Below are 13,678 nucleotides of genomic sequence, written 5' to 3' on the forward strand. Positions count from 1 at the left end.
ACAAACCGTTCTCCAGAAGGTTGGAAAGGCCTTAGCCGACGTAGGTGTGTTCTGCTTCGCGTGCTTCCATCAGTGACAGCAACCTCGTAAAATATCTTAGCAGAAGCTGTTGCAGGGCTAGTTAATTGCTACATAACTTCGAGAAAGACCAGGACGCCTAAGCACCCCATTCTTTTCTTGTGCTGACTTTTTCTGCTGGTGGTGGTGCTTGGGCGTCTAGGGTTTTCTCGAAACTAGTAAAGTATGCTTGCGTCTATTACGACAGGCTTTAAAGGGGTCATGAAGCACCCCTTGGGCTGATTGAAAAAACACATCCTGCGGAAAGCTGACACGGCTATGAACTGCTCTGCCAAATATTACAGTCGTGCGCGCCGCGTAATGGCCACAAGCGGAGCGCGAAGTTGCCGTTTCCCCAGGCACCCTCTTTTCAAACAGAGGCCGGTTCTCACTCTCGTCGGTGGGCGGGGCGTCTGTCCGCTGTACGTCGCAAGAGACATAGCATGCTTATTGGCCGATAGCCGACGTAAATCGAGAGCGGCGTTCGGATCAGATGCGCTTCTTGCCGCGGGGTGCCGCCACTTGCCGGCGCCGCACTCCTCAGTACACGGTAGCCGCACTCGCGCAAGCGAATCACAGCGGGAGAGCGATCGCGTTTCATGACGCGCGCTGGCGTAACTTCTTTCCCCCATGCCATCCCTCCCTGCCTAGCTTCCAGTGCGCTCGCCGGCACGAGAAAAGAGAGAAAGCGCTGGGAGCGTGCGCCAAACCCCCGTAACTCCGCTGATTCTTGACGGATTCGAGAAATTTTTGCGGCAATCGATTCGGGAGGCAGTACACTCCGATACTGAGGCCATTAGATCATCACTTGGAAAAGTGGTTCATGACCCCTTTAAGATACGCACAAACGTAGGTGTTCCGTATTCAAGTATTTGTGCTTGTCTGTATATGTGTTTGCGCGCTCGAACCTTCCAGGCAGCTAAAGTGCGCTTCATGTGTTTTGATGTTTTCGTGTTCAGATATCATTTCATTTTGGAGTATTGAGAATAATGCAAAAGTAAACACCGAATTTCGGAGAACTTGGGATTTACGAGAAATAACGTCCGATAAACGCCGAATTTCTGCAAACAAAAAAAAAAATACTCCGGAAAACACTAAACTCCGAAAGCACGAAGCCCCACTTATAAGTTAACAATGGGCAACCAATAACTTTGGGACGTCTATCGGACCACCTTACTGGACATTACGTACATCCGGCGGATGCACGACAAATACCGTGGGACGTTCAACGGGACGTCCGCAGGACTATATGGCGCAAAGGAATTGAACATCCCGAGTTAATCCCACCGGGCGTCAAAACCGGATATTCGGACGTGCTTGGACGTATGCAAATTCAGTAAAAATCTTACCCGACGTCCAGAAAACGTCCGTGGAATGACCCATATGCTGGACACCCCATTGGGCATTTAAACTCCGCTGGCCGTCCAATGGATATCCTCCTCGGGATGTTTTGGTCGTCCAGTGGTCATCCGCAAATGGCCGATAGACGTACAGCGGACATCCGCAGGACTGTAAGGCGCATACTAATTGGCAATCCAGCAGGTGTCCTGCGGATGTCCACGGCGGATACGCGGATGTTCAACGGACGCAGGAGCTCTTTTTTATTGTATTTATGTTTTCATTGCCATGGAGGGGAAAAAATGCCCGTGGACACCGCAGATCAACCGTAGTCGCTTCGTCGCTTGTAACGATCGAGTACGATTTGTTGCTGCAAAATATGTGTAATTTGTTTTAAAGGGCGTCGCCACCTCGGCGTGACTTAATTTGCACGCCGTATCGTCAAATATTACAGACGATAGTCTTTCTTGGGGAACAAACGCAGATACTGTGGTGTCCGTCTGTCTCTCACCCGATTGAGCCACCCGACCAAAGTTTAACTACTTTCTGAATGCCCAGCCATCTTGAACTGGTAGCGGGGTTCATGCTTGTAAACATTCTCGATCAAAAAGAAAATATTACGCATATCTGAGGCGCAACATCAATACGTAAGTATTAGATGGTGCGTTCCTTTAGTAGAAAGTATATAGACACGTAATTCTAAAGAACGTAGTGTTTCTGAGGCTGCGCTGAAAATGCTAGTGTTTTTTGTGCTGTGCTGAAAATTCGACGCTAAGCCAGATGCGACGATTCAACATCGAGGAAGAGGAGGACTCACGTAGTACGGCCTGCAGAAGATATCGTCTTTCGACGACATTTGCAGCGAAGCACGCAGATATGGGGCCAATTTTTAATAAAAGAAAATACATTTACTTAAAATTTATTTCCCTTAATACTTCCAGAACAAAATAATCAAGCGCTCCATGAGCTTGGATCCTCACAATATATTACAGGGGAGGCGGATTCGCCGCCTTTGTTCCCTTGCTCCGCGCCAATAAAAATGATTTAAAGCATAATGCTAATCCCGACATTGATTGCACGTTATGTCCCGAGGACGTCCGATGGAGAAAAGCAAACGAACTTAAAAATTTAATCCGACATTGGTATCCATCGGATGTCCCCTGGACAACTGCTTAGGACGTGGACGTTCGGATTTTATTCGGATGTCCAAGGGAGCTTCAATGCCCATTGGGACATTGAGGCTTTTGGTCATTATCACGTGCAGAGCTGGACTTTCTGTGTATTTTTGGCACCTTCAGGATATCATATCCTGAAGGTGCCCAAAAATCCACAGAAAGTACAGCTCTGGACGTGATAATGACCAAAAGCCTCACTATATCCAGCGGGGCACCAATGGGCTCATTGTAAGTATACAGCTCAAAAATCGAGACGCAGACAATAAAAGTAAGGACACAAACAAGCGCTTCTTTGTGTCCTTACTTTTCTTCTACACACCACTTATATCCAATTTCCATGTAGAATTCACATCGGTTTACTACTGAACAAATAATAAATCTGAACATGCAGAGGATGAACACGTACTTCATAAATGACGTTTAGTGTATGGCGCACAAATAATCATGCTTATCAGAAACAATAAATTATCCAATGATCTTGTAAAAGCGGCTTTATTAATGAATAAAGCGCACCGAATGTGGCACAAAATACGACAGAAGGTGACCGCACAAGGTGAAGCTGATTGACGCAGCAGCAACATAAATTCAAGTTCTGCATGAATGCACTCCAGGTCCCGTCAAAGAAACTGCGCTGGCTTTCACACAAGCTGGCGTGGTCTCGGGCCTCATGTCTTGTACAAACAGCGGTGAAGAAAAGCTGCATACAAGAAGAAGCAAGTAAGCTAGGTATAATTTACAACAAATAATTGAGCATCAAGTCATTCTAAAGACAGATTTCCAATTACAGATGTGCACAAATGCTGTCATGTATTTATTAACCACAATCATAACTACTCACAAAGCGAGGCACCTGTTGTAGAATCGCTGCACTATTTGTCAGCGACAGGCCGGCATGGTTGTAAGCAAGCAAGCAAACACTCGCTCGCACGCATACACCCACCCACACACGAGCTGTAACCCGCAGAAGAACAAGATGACCGACCTGGAATAGGGCGAGTAAGTCTGGCTTACGATTCGCAACGGCGCGTCCTCCGTATATAGTTTCGCGTTCGACCGAGATTCAACCACCAGCAAAGAACTGTCAAACGTTCTAGCAGTAATGACGAAAAGTCAGGCACACTTAATTTCACTTACCGAAAGAAGTAGGTTATCCGAATAGCTGCTTGCTAGCTGCAACGAAGGTGGCGAGCGGATCAGGCCATTGTTGTAACGGACCGTCGGCGAAAACACACAGTAGAGCTTGTTCCACGAATCACTGATGGAAAATATGCAGCAAATGGCATGAGCACAGTTACTTCATGCCAGATAACAGCCAGTGAACCGTACAGAAAAGCTGGCACGCTACACAAAATGCGAAACGATGACAGCCGAGCTGCTGCCAACGCAAAACGACGCGACGACGCCAACGGCGTCTCCGCAGTCGCCGGTGCACAGCACGATCGCGAAGGACACGTTAGAGGTGTGCACGGGCTCCGGGTAGCCCTAAAGCCCGAGCCCGACCCGGCCCGCGGGCCGGGCTCGGGCGGGCCGACGTATTTTCACCTCGGGCCCGGGCCGGGCTTGGGCTACTTGGAGTTTTATCGGGCCGGGCTCGGGCCCGGCACAAAGCCCGACTCAAGCCCGAAATATAGAGAATGAGCGGGAATTGTTTTCCAGCACGCATACAACGCCTTTTCCGCGACCGCCCTTTACCGCTTTTCCTTTCCCCCCCATTCGCTGCTTTAAACAAGAGGGAAGCTCTCCGTCCTCCTGTCCATCTGAAGTTTTAGTCTTTTGGAAAAACAAGCAGCAGAGATATCCCAAGCTTGCCAGACTGGCAAGAAAGATATTAGCAATTTCGGCGACGAGTGCAAACAGCGAACGTAACTTCAGTTCGGCGGGCTACATAATGCAAGAGCGCCGCACTTCGTTGAAGCCGGAATCGTTGCACTGCTTGCTGTTTTTGCACGACAATTTGTAATCTATGTAATAGAGACGGTTGATCTTGTGTCGTTTGATTATATTTGATATGCTCAATAAATGCCAAATTACCGGAAAACGATGTTTTGTTTTCGCAGCGAACCTTCAAAAAGCCGGGCCGGGCCGGGCCGGGCCGGGCCGGGCCGGGCCGGGCTCGGGATTGTGTTTTCGTACGTCGGGCCGGGCCGGGCGGGCTCGCAGCCCTTTGCCGTCGGGCTCGGGTGGGCCTTCGTCAAAGTCAGCGGGCCCGGGCCGGGCTCGGGCTCGGAAATACGGCCCGTGCACAGCTCTAGGACACGTTTCAACATGAGTGCCGCCGAAGCTGATTGCACGGTGCGCCGGGAGCGCTGCGTGCGTGCCTGCGTTTTGCCGATTTTACTATGTCAGTCGCTGCTGTGCGAGCGTGCTGTTAGAGGCATCGTTGTGAAACAAATTATTTTGGGGGTATGGTTGTCTGCGTCATTTGTTTGGGTAAAACCGACGGTAACCGCTCTTTTGACATGCCGTTTTTGTATATTGGCCCTTCTCGAGAAAACATTCGAAGAATCATTGAGATAGTCGTTGTGCACTCGTACTTTCAGACAATATGTCTGAAAAATATCTCGAACTAGGCGTTATGAACTTCTTTGGCAAAATAGACTCTGGGTATGCCGTAGCTGTTGAAAATGCTAATAAAGAGTATGCAAGCACATTTGAGGGGCGAATTAATGCTATATTTAAAAAATGCATATATTTTTGGTCTTCTCGTAAACTAAGACGTTTTTTAGAGGTTTTGTGTTTCGTGGGAAGAAACTGCAGTCACGTTTACGTACGTGCGTCACCCATTCACCTTTCTCCTAAGCACGTAAATAATCGCGAGAAATGCCACGAATGCAATGCATACATGCTCGCACAATTATCCATGAATTATTTCCTCAATCACATATTTTCCGAAAGATAAAAATTAGCGGCGGTTTCCATATGCTGCAAAATCAGTTTCACGCATTGTCAGATGAACTAGCGTGTAGCGGTTTGCATCCAAACAGCTTTGAAATGTCCGCACGGCCATCTCCTGTCGACGTCCTCTTGATATCCACGCCTGGATTATTGAAAACGTCCACGTGCTATATATTATTGGACGTCTGTCGGAAGACCTTTTTTGGACATACAAAACGCGACGTCCGCTGCACGCCCCGTGAACCGCCGTTCTGGGACGCGGACGTTAGGCTCTTCTTCGGACGTCGTCAGGATATTCGTTGTCCATTGGGAATTATCACGCCAGCGTCTCCTACTCCGGCCTCCGGCCACTAGGACGCAGTGTTGCCAAGTGAAGGGGTAAATTGGGTAGAAATGATAGAAACGAAAACGACCATGGTGACTTCTTAAGGTGGCAAGGATATATATATATATATATATATATATATATATATATATATATATATATATATATATATATATATATATATATATATATATATATATATATATATATATATATATTCAGTGAGCGAGACAGACACAACACCCGTTCTTCGGGCAAGTTTGCTTGCTTGCTTGAGCCTTAATTCTGGGCTCTAACCCACTACGGGAGATTGGCCATGAAACCGGCGGATAATAGGGAAATTTAGGATTTTGGACGAAGGAAAACTTATGCCGTAGGGCATACTGGCGCCAATAAAAAAAAAGAAAATAGTTCTAATCTGGCCCTCATCTTTCTCTACTTCGCGCTAGCTACCCGCGTACCCGAACCCCAGCTTCGTTCTACACTCGGTCATGAACTGCGAACGCGCGGAGATGTCGACAATGCCTCTGGAGTGCGGCACTGGCTGCACCGCAGACTTTACATCGCAGTGGTCGGTCGACTCCCGGCCACGCTGCGACTCTGCTTGGGGATCTGCCTTTGTGCTTTCTGGCGGGAGGGATTCGGCTCTGTCGCTGTGGTCATTCTCTTCCATAGTGCGATGTCTTGTGAAAACTTGCTGGCGATGTCTCTGGAGAGCGGACCTGGCTATTTCCAGATTGCCGCTTGACCCACCTGCGTATATATTCGCAAGTGTTGAATGTCGCACCGTATGGAGTTGGCTGCGCTCTTCGCGGTGCGTCGAGCTGCGTCGGTGTACTGTCCCACTCAGGTGTGACGAAGTGGGGACGAGTTTCTGAGCTGATTTCCGATGCAGCTTGTGCTCTTACGGCAGTGCTGCCGTCGTGTCCCCCGAGGTACTCGAGGTGGCAGTCCTTGGCAAAGTGCCGCGAGCATTTGAGCCGCACCGGTAAGAATTCATGTCACCAGCAGGGGACTGGGCTTCACTGTGAAGTCCCCGATGGCGCTGACTGCAACCGTGACAGGCACATCGGCTTCTTGCACAGAGGCAGCACTCAGCGTGCGGCAAACGTCCACGCGTTCGGCTTCCAGTAACTGCCGTGACGTCCAGGAATATGGATCCGCCTGGTTAAGGCCCATCATGTCAGCCACTGGAGATTGGCGTGGCTCGTGGAGTGGCAGGGCATCCGTTGTATTACCGGCGTCCGTGGAGAGGTATGGACGGACGGACGGAAAAAACTTTATTAAGAAAAAAAAAAAACACCTGCAAGGTTGCCGGCCCGGGCTCAGGCCACCCGGGCATTATGTGCGGTGAGGCATAGCCTTTCCACCGCTGCCCGGGCCCGCTGGATTGCCCACAGTTATGGTTGCGTTGTTAGGACGCCCAGTACGACACGTGCCGGTGCCTCCAAGTTCCCAAGCGATGACGAGCGTGGGCACAGCTTTTCCGACAGATGTGGGTGAAGAATGCTGTCGGCCATTGGCTGTGATACTCTGACGCCCGATACCGAAGCAGAGTCCCAGCACAGCCCGAGTCCGGTATTTTAACTATAGAGCAGGCTACGCAGCTGTCTGCCGGTGGGCTGCAGTGCTCAGTCGCAGCCTCAAGGTGATGCCCCTCCTGAGCTCCGCCCTCAAAAGCAGTCTGCTTGGACTCGCCGGTGGCGTAAGGAATCTGGCCGAAAGAGGCAATCAAGGCTGCACACCATTCCGGTCATGATTGTCACTTGATGCCGTCTTGGTTGTGCCATGCATTGGCTGCATCTCGGACATGATATATGGCCATTTATGATCTTCAGACGAGGCACGACGAGAGCCTAGCGCATTAACGGTGTCTCTCCAGGCGACGGCATGCATATCGTCTTGCAATCCGCTGAACTCCCTTAGTTCCCAAAGAGCCGGCAATAGCAAGGCGGCAGGACGGAACCCGGAGCTCAGCGATGCCAAGCAGTCGAGCTGGTGCGACAGTTGCGATATAGCCCGCGTAAGCTCCTCGATGCTGCCGGGTGAGAAGCCCGAAGAGTCAGGTATCTCGTCCGCAGCGTACGTAGCGGTCGCAGCACTTACGGCGGCGAGATCCACGAGCAAGGAAGCCTGGACAGCGTCTTGGCAGCTCGGATGTTGGAAGAGTACTGGAAACGGAATGTAGAACATGGGAAGCGTGTGCGGCATTCCCAATGGACAGGAGACCGTACGCATTCTTGTCGTGAGGTGGTAACATGGTGCCCGTCAGGTCGTGCCCTAGAACCATCAATGGACGGCATGGATGCCATCCACTGATAGTGTGTTGTACAGCTGCAGCAGCGGTCGGATTGATGACTCCATCGGACGCGTGGACGGCGTTGCTTAGCCGGAGGGACCCGGGTAACCATGCAAGACCAACGACGGCGTGGAGCTCCAACCTCAAATTTAGGGTTCCCCAACGATTTGTGACTGCGCCAGTGTAGTGAGCGAGACAGACACAACACCCGTTCTTCGGGCAAGCTGTGCTATATGTAGAAGAGGATCATGTGCTTCCTCGTTGCCTCAATCGGACAGCTTAAACTTGCCGGGAGCATCTAATTGAGCGCATGTATGAAGAACCATGTACCTCTAAATAATTAATTGTTGGGCTAGATGGTCGTGCATAAGTGGCTTAGGCAAATTACCACAATCATATTAGACAATGCTTCACTTCATACACAACACCGGTCTAACGGCGCAAATGCAATACACATATATCCACGAAATATTATGCGTTAAGGGCAGGGGCGTAGCCAGTGAGCAAGTCCAACCCCGCCCCGCCCCCCCCTCCCCCCCAAAATTGTGGCTACTCCACTGCTGAGGGCACGTCTATATCGCATAAAAAAAGAAGAAGGCGAAGACAAGCGCTATACTCACAGCTGTTTATTAGCAGGGAAGGGTTCCACATATATATCCTTTTGTTACGCATGCGCATGCAGGAAAAAGTAACACGCGTGCTGTGCATCAGAGGCGGTTGCGCATAAATTCAAATTAGGGGCCCAACAAAGCGAGCCGAATTATAAGTGAGCCGTCTATCGCTTTGCTGGACCCCGAGTATAAATTTATGCACAACCGCTTCAGTTGTACAATATTTCTGTATGCGCATGCGTGACAAAAGGATGTATATGTGCAACCCTTATCTGCTAATTAGCAGTTGCAGGTAGCGCTTGCATTCGTCGTTTTATTCCTTGCGCTATAAATATGTCTCCGTCAGTCATCTGCCTCTATTCCAGCTAAAGTGACTGCAGCCTCTTCATGAGAGCGTCTCAAGGGAAGCATGACAAAACACTGAGAAGAATTACATGAAACTGCCCGCGCAGGGAGAAACCTCCGCGTCGCTAGAGTTACTGTCTAAGCATATAGAGGGAGACTACGCGTTGCCGATAGCGACGCGTAGTGTCCTTCTACGGGACAGTCTACGCGTATGTGTGTCTCTACGCGTAGTGACACACACACACACACACACACACACACACACACACACACACACACACACACACACACACACACACACACGCACACACACACACACACACACACACACACACACACACACACACACACACACACACACACACACACACACACACACACACACACACACACGTATACATATTTATGAGTACAGCAGTGCTTTGTTATTTGAAGCACTGGTTACCTGTGCCCGAATAAGGGGCTACGCCCCTGATTCGGGCACCTGCTTAAAATTTCGGGGGGGGGGGGTTGAACAGGTAACCAGTGCTTCAAAATTTCGGGGGGGGGGGGTCAGTTTTGCTTGCGTATATATACACGCACACATACAAACGCACGCACGAACATACATAAAGTATGGTTGAACCCCCCCACCCCCCACCCCCCCGAAAAAAATTTCTGACTACGCCCCTGGCCCGAATACACACCGAAGTAAGTATTCACAATAGGAGTAGGCATCTGTCTGTTGCAAGAAAAGTCCAGAAACTTTTCAATGGAATGTCAGGATATTCTCTCAACGAGACCCGTGCGTTGGGTATGCTACTGTTCGCGTGCGCGCCTTAGTTTGCCCGTGCCTACAAAGAGCAACCGCGTGCACGTATGCTACTCCAACTCGCCCAAGGCTCAGTACTGTATGTTTATTCATAGAAGCAGTTGCAGTTTTGTTGGATGTCGAGAAACACAAGATGGCTTGCGAAGTGTCTATTGCAAAAAAAAAAAAAGAAAAAAGAAAGAAAAAGCAGCACTCGTCTTCGTTGGTCTCTTTGTCCCGTGTCTTCCTTTGCGCCACTAGCCCGTACTCAGACCTTGATCCACCACGCCGTCTTGGGATTACATAGAGCGAATAAACGAAGGAAAGGATAGGGGGCGTTATTTGTAGTAATTATGATATAAATGTAAAGAAATTAAAGTAGACGAAAAGAGAGCTTGCCGCCGGCAGGGACCGAATCTGCAACCTTCGGATAGCGCGTCCAATGCTCAACCATTTGAGCTACGGCGGCGGTCGTCCGCCCGTCAACTTTATCGGGTACATCTGCGCATTTAAACCTGGGAGTGTTCGCGCCATTCGTAGCCATGACGCCGAGTGTGGAAGTCTCTTTTTTTTTTTACCTGCTGGCGTCACGCAGCAAGTGATCTTTTTACGAGCTGGCAGCTGACCAATAATTCCTCGCATACTACCTGTAGGTATGCATCAAGTCTGAAGGTATCTTTCCTTGGCTTCATTGTCGGTCCGTTCGAATAAAGCTACTTCGCATCTTCGTCATTCACCAAATGTTCCGGTGTGCACCACGTGACACATCTTCCTGGACGCCTTCCAGCAAGTTTCTGTAACGAAGCATATGATAACACGATCATCGTCATCAGTAATTGACCAGAAGCATCATCGTCAGTATAATTTTTTTATGCTCACTGCAAGACCTATATTATATGGTGACGATGATTTCTGACCGAACTTGTCTGAGCGGTGTTCGCTAGCCTATAACGCGAAGTGCAAAACGAAGTAAATGAACAGACATCTCGCGCGGATGCTAGAAAACTAGCGTTCTATATTAAAATTCTCGTTGAAACCCGGTATGAAGTACATTTTTGTGTTAAAAGCAAACTACGCACTCCCCACGTGGGTGTTCTTTCTTTTAAACTTTTTTTTCCTCGCTTTAGTGCTAAGGTGTACTTTAGCCAGCAATTTTTGAACTTAAAATTTACTTTTACGGTCACAAGTTCACGAAACGCAGCAGAATGCTTGTGAACTACGGAACATAAAACTAAGAAGTAGAGTCTTTTAGCAAATTACGGAAATACGGTACGCAAATACGGTAAGGCAGTACGGTACCGCTCCTCCTTTCCCGGTCATTCAGCGGCCAAAGCACAACCAGCGGGAAAGGAGGAACGCTACCGTATTGCCTTACCGTATTTGCGTACCGTATTACCGTAACTTGCTAAAAGACTCTTTTTTGTGAACACTCCGTTCACAAAAAAGAACATTCTATTATTTTTGGTGACCTTCAGAACACAGAACCGGACGAAAGGGGCACGAGGACACTGCTGCGAGTACGGCACCCAGACCGATGCTTACATAAAGGAAGTGATGGGCCGCGAGCTGTCACAAAGGTGTCCCTTCAGCTCTTTCACAAGGGTTTTCTACAACCCTTCTCTACTAATTCCATCGCTTTGTGTGTACAACCAGTACAGCCAGTACAACCCCCCTCCTTTCTTTTCCCTCCTTCCATGCTCCGAATGGCCTCCCTGAAGTGACAAAACGCGTTTGTGCCGCCTTGCTGTCCGCCCGGCTAGCTCAGTCGGTAGAGCATGAGACTCTTAATCTCAGGGTCGTGGGTTCGAGCCCCACGTTGGGCGCTGTTTTTTTGTCTTTGTGCCGTATATATTTTTAAAATATCTTTTTAAGAAATATCTTTTTAACAGCGGAGCTGTTCTGAGTCGACCCTTTGCCGTCGGGCGTCAGGCAAGAGTCGAGTCAGGTAGAGTCAGGTCACTTGACCAGGAGAGGAGGAGAAGAGCCTGGCTCTGATCCTGCGTGACGCCGGACGGCAAAGGGTCGACCTAGAACAGCTCCGCTGCTAATAACTACTCTTCGCCTCTCTGACCTTTCGCTTAACGTTCTTTGTTGCCATATCGCTTAAACTACAGGCCGTATACTTGCTGGTGAGCCTCCTAGTTCTTTTTCTCCGCTGTGAGTAAACGCTTTCTCTTACACAAAAAATACCGGAACATTTTCTCGGCCCATATGCTGTCCTTCATAGCCACTCTTCGAAACTATTTTCGCTCTGAGCTTATCTCACCTCAAAACTTGTCCACCCCACATAGCTCTTCACAGCCTCATTTGTCGTATTCCTGTGAGCGCCCAACGCGAGGCGTCCCGCACTCCTTTGATTCACGTCCGGTCCTGATTGCACCTCTGATTTCATACCATATTATGGCACAGATGACACACTTTAGCAGAATCGCTAGATGGGCTAGTTGGTGGATGTTCACCGTGGAATAACTAATTGCGCAACAAGGTTAGTACACGGACAGCGAGTTCAGCACTGTGTCCTTTTCTTCTCTGTCCGTATTCTAACTCTGTCGCACTGTTAGTTATTCCACGATGGACACATTTTAGAGGCTAGCGAGACTTCTTACAGTAAATACGTTCACACCAACAAATAGTTCAATGTTGTGACCGCCCAGAATATGGTATATTTCAGTTTTTAGGCTTAGTAATATATGAACATGGTTCGTGCCTTATGAATAAACAAATTCCATTATACGGCTATCGATATGTTATTCCACACCGCTTAGCCTTTCATTATTTTCGGTACAGTGTCGTAGCCATGGGGCTACTCCACTGTACTCCAGTCTGCTAACACTGTAGCCACACTAGCGCGCACAGGAATCACGACGAGAGAGAGAGAGAGAGCGCGTTTCATCACTCGCGCTCAAGGTCATGATGCGCGCTGACGTAACTGCAATCCCCCGTGCCAGCCCTCCCTGCGCAGCTTCGAGTGCGCTCGTCGGGACGAACTCGTTCATGACGGACTCGACAAAATTTTGCTGCAATCGATTCGCGAGGCAAGCAAACTCCGATAATGTGTTCAATCGATGATCACTTCGAAAAGTGGTTTATGACTTATTAGGGAAACGTCCCCTAAATAGGAACCTTGATGTGCCCATATAAATGGCCTAGCCAGGGTGGGGGAGCGGGGGAGGGGGGGGTGTTCAAACTCCCGGAAACTTTTCAATGCACGCAGACATACGAACGCACGCACGAACATACATACAGTATGGCTGACCCAACCCCTGCCGAAAAAATTTCTGGCTACGCCCCTATGTCGAAATTATTCCCGGAATTTTCGCTGGCGCAAATTAGTTCGTTTCGTAGCCACTCAAAGTCAGCAAGAGCTCCACTCCACGAGTGGCGCGTGATTTGAGCGGCCACAATAAAAGTGGCGCGAACTTCACTTCTTTCATTTAGATTTTTCATTAAAACGTCACGTACGTATTATCGGCGTCAAATGAAACCCAAACAGCGGCAAGCATTCGCAACAGTATAGTGCGCGCCTTCCACTTATCACCATGGACAGGCGCGCATATGCGCAGTGCTGCCAAACCGGATGCGCGCGCATGTCAATGCATGACGACAAGAGGGTGCGCACTACACCATTGCGAATGCTTGGCGCTGTTAAGGGTTTCATTTGACGCCGATAGCATAGAGTTTCCTATAAATACACTAGAGGGAACTCTGGCGCTAGTGTCTATGGGAGCTGCAACGCATGGACGCTACAGCCAGCATAGTAATGACGGGTAGTACACGGATTTGTCTCCGTTTGGCTCCGTGTGGCATGGAGCCGCTTTGTCGCAAGACGAAGTTCAGCAGAAG

At 49.2% G+C, this 13,678-nt stretch overlaps 1 non-coding gene across 1 annotated transcript; it reads left to right on the forward strand.

Annotated features, from left to right (window-relative positions):
* The first annotated feature begins 11,585 nt into the window (after positions 1-11,585).
* On the forward strand, positions 11,586-11,658 carry Trnak-cuu (transfer RNA lysine (anticodon CUU)). Its single transcript has one exon. It is a non-coding gene; the product is annotated as a tRNA-Lys (tRNA).
* The last annotated feature ends 2,020 nt before the right edge of the window (positions 11,659-13,678 follow it).

Source organism: Rhipicephalus sanguineus, chromosome 2 (assembly GCF_013339695.2).
Source record: "Rhipicephalus sanguineus isolate Rsan-2018 chromosome 2, BIME_Rsan_1.4, whole genome shotgun sequence".
NCBI lineage: Eukaryota > Metazoa > Arthropoda > Arachnida > Ixodida > Ixodidae > Rhipicephalus > Rhipicephalus sanguineus.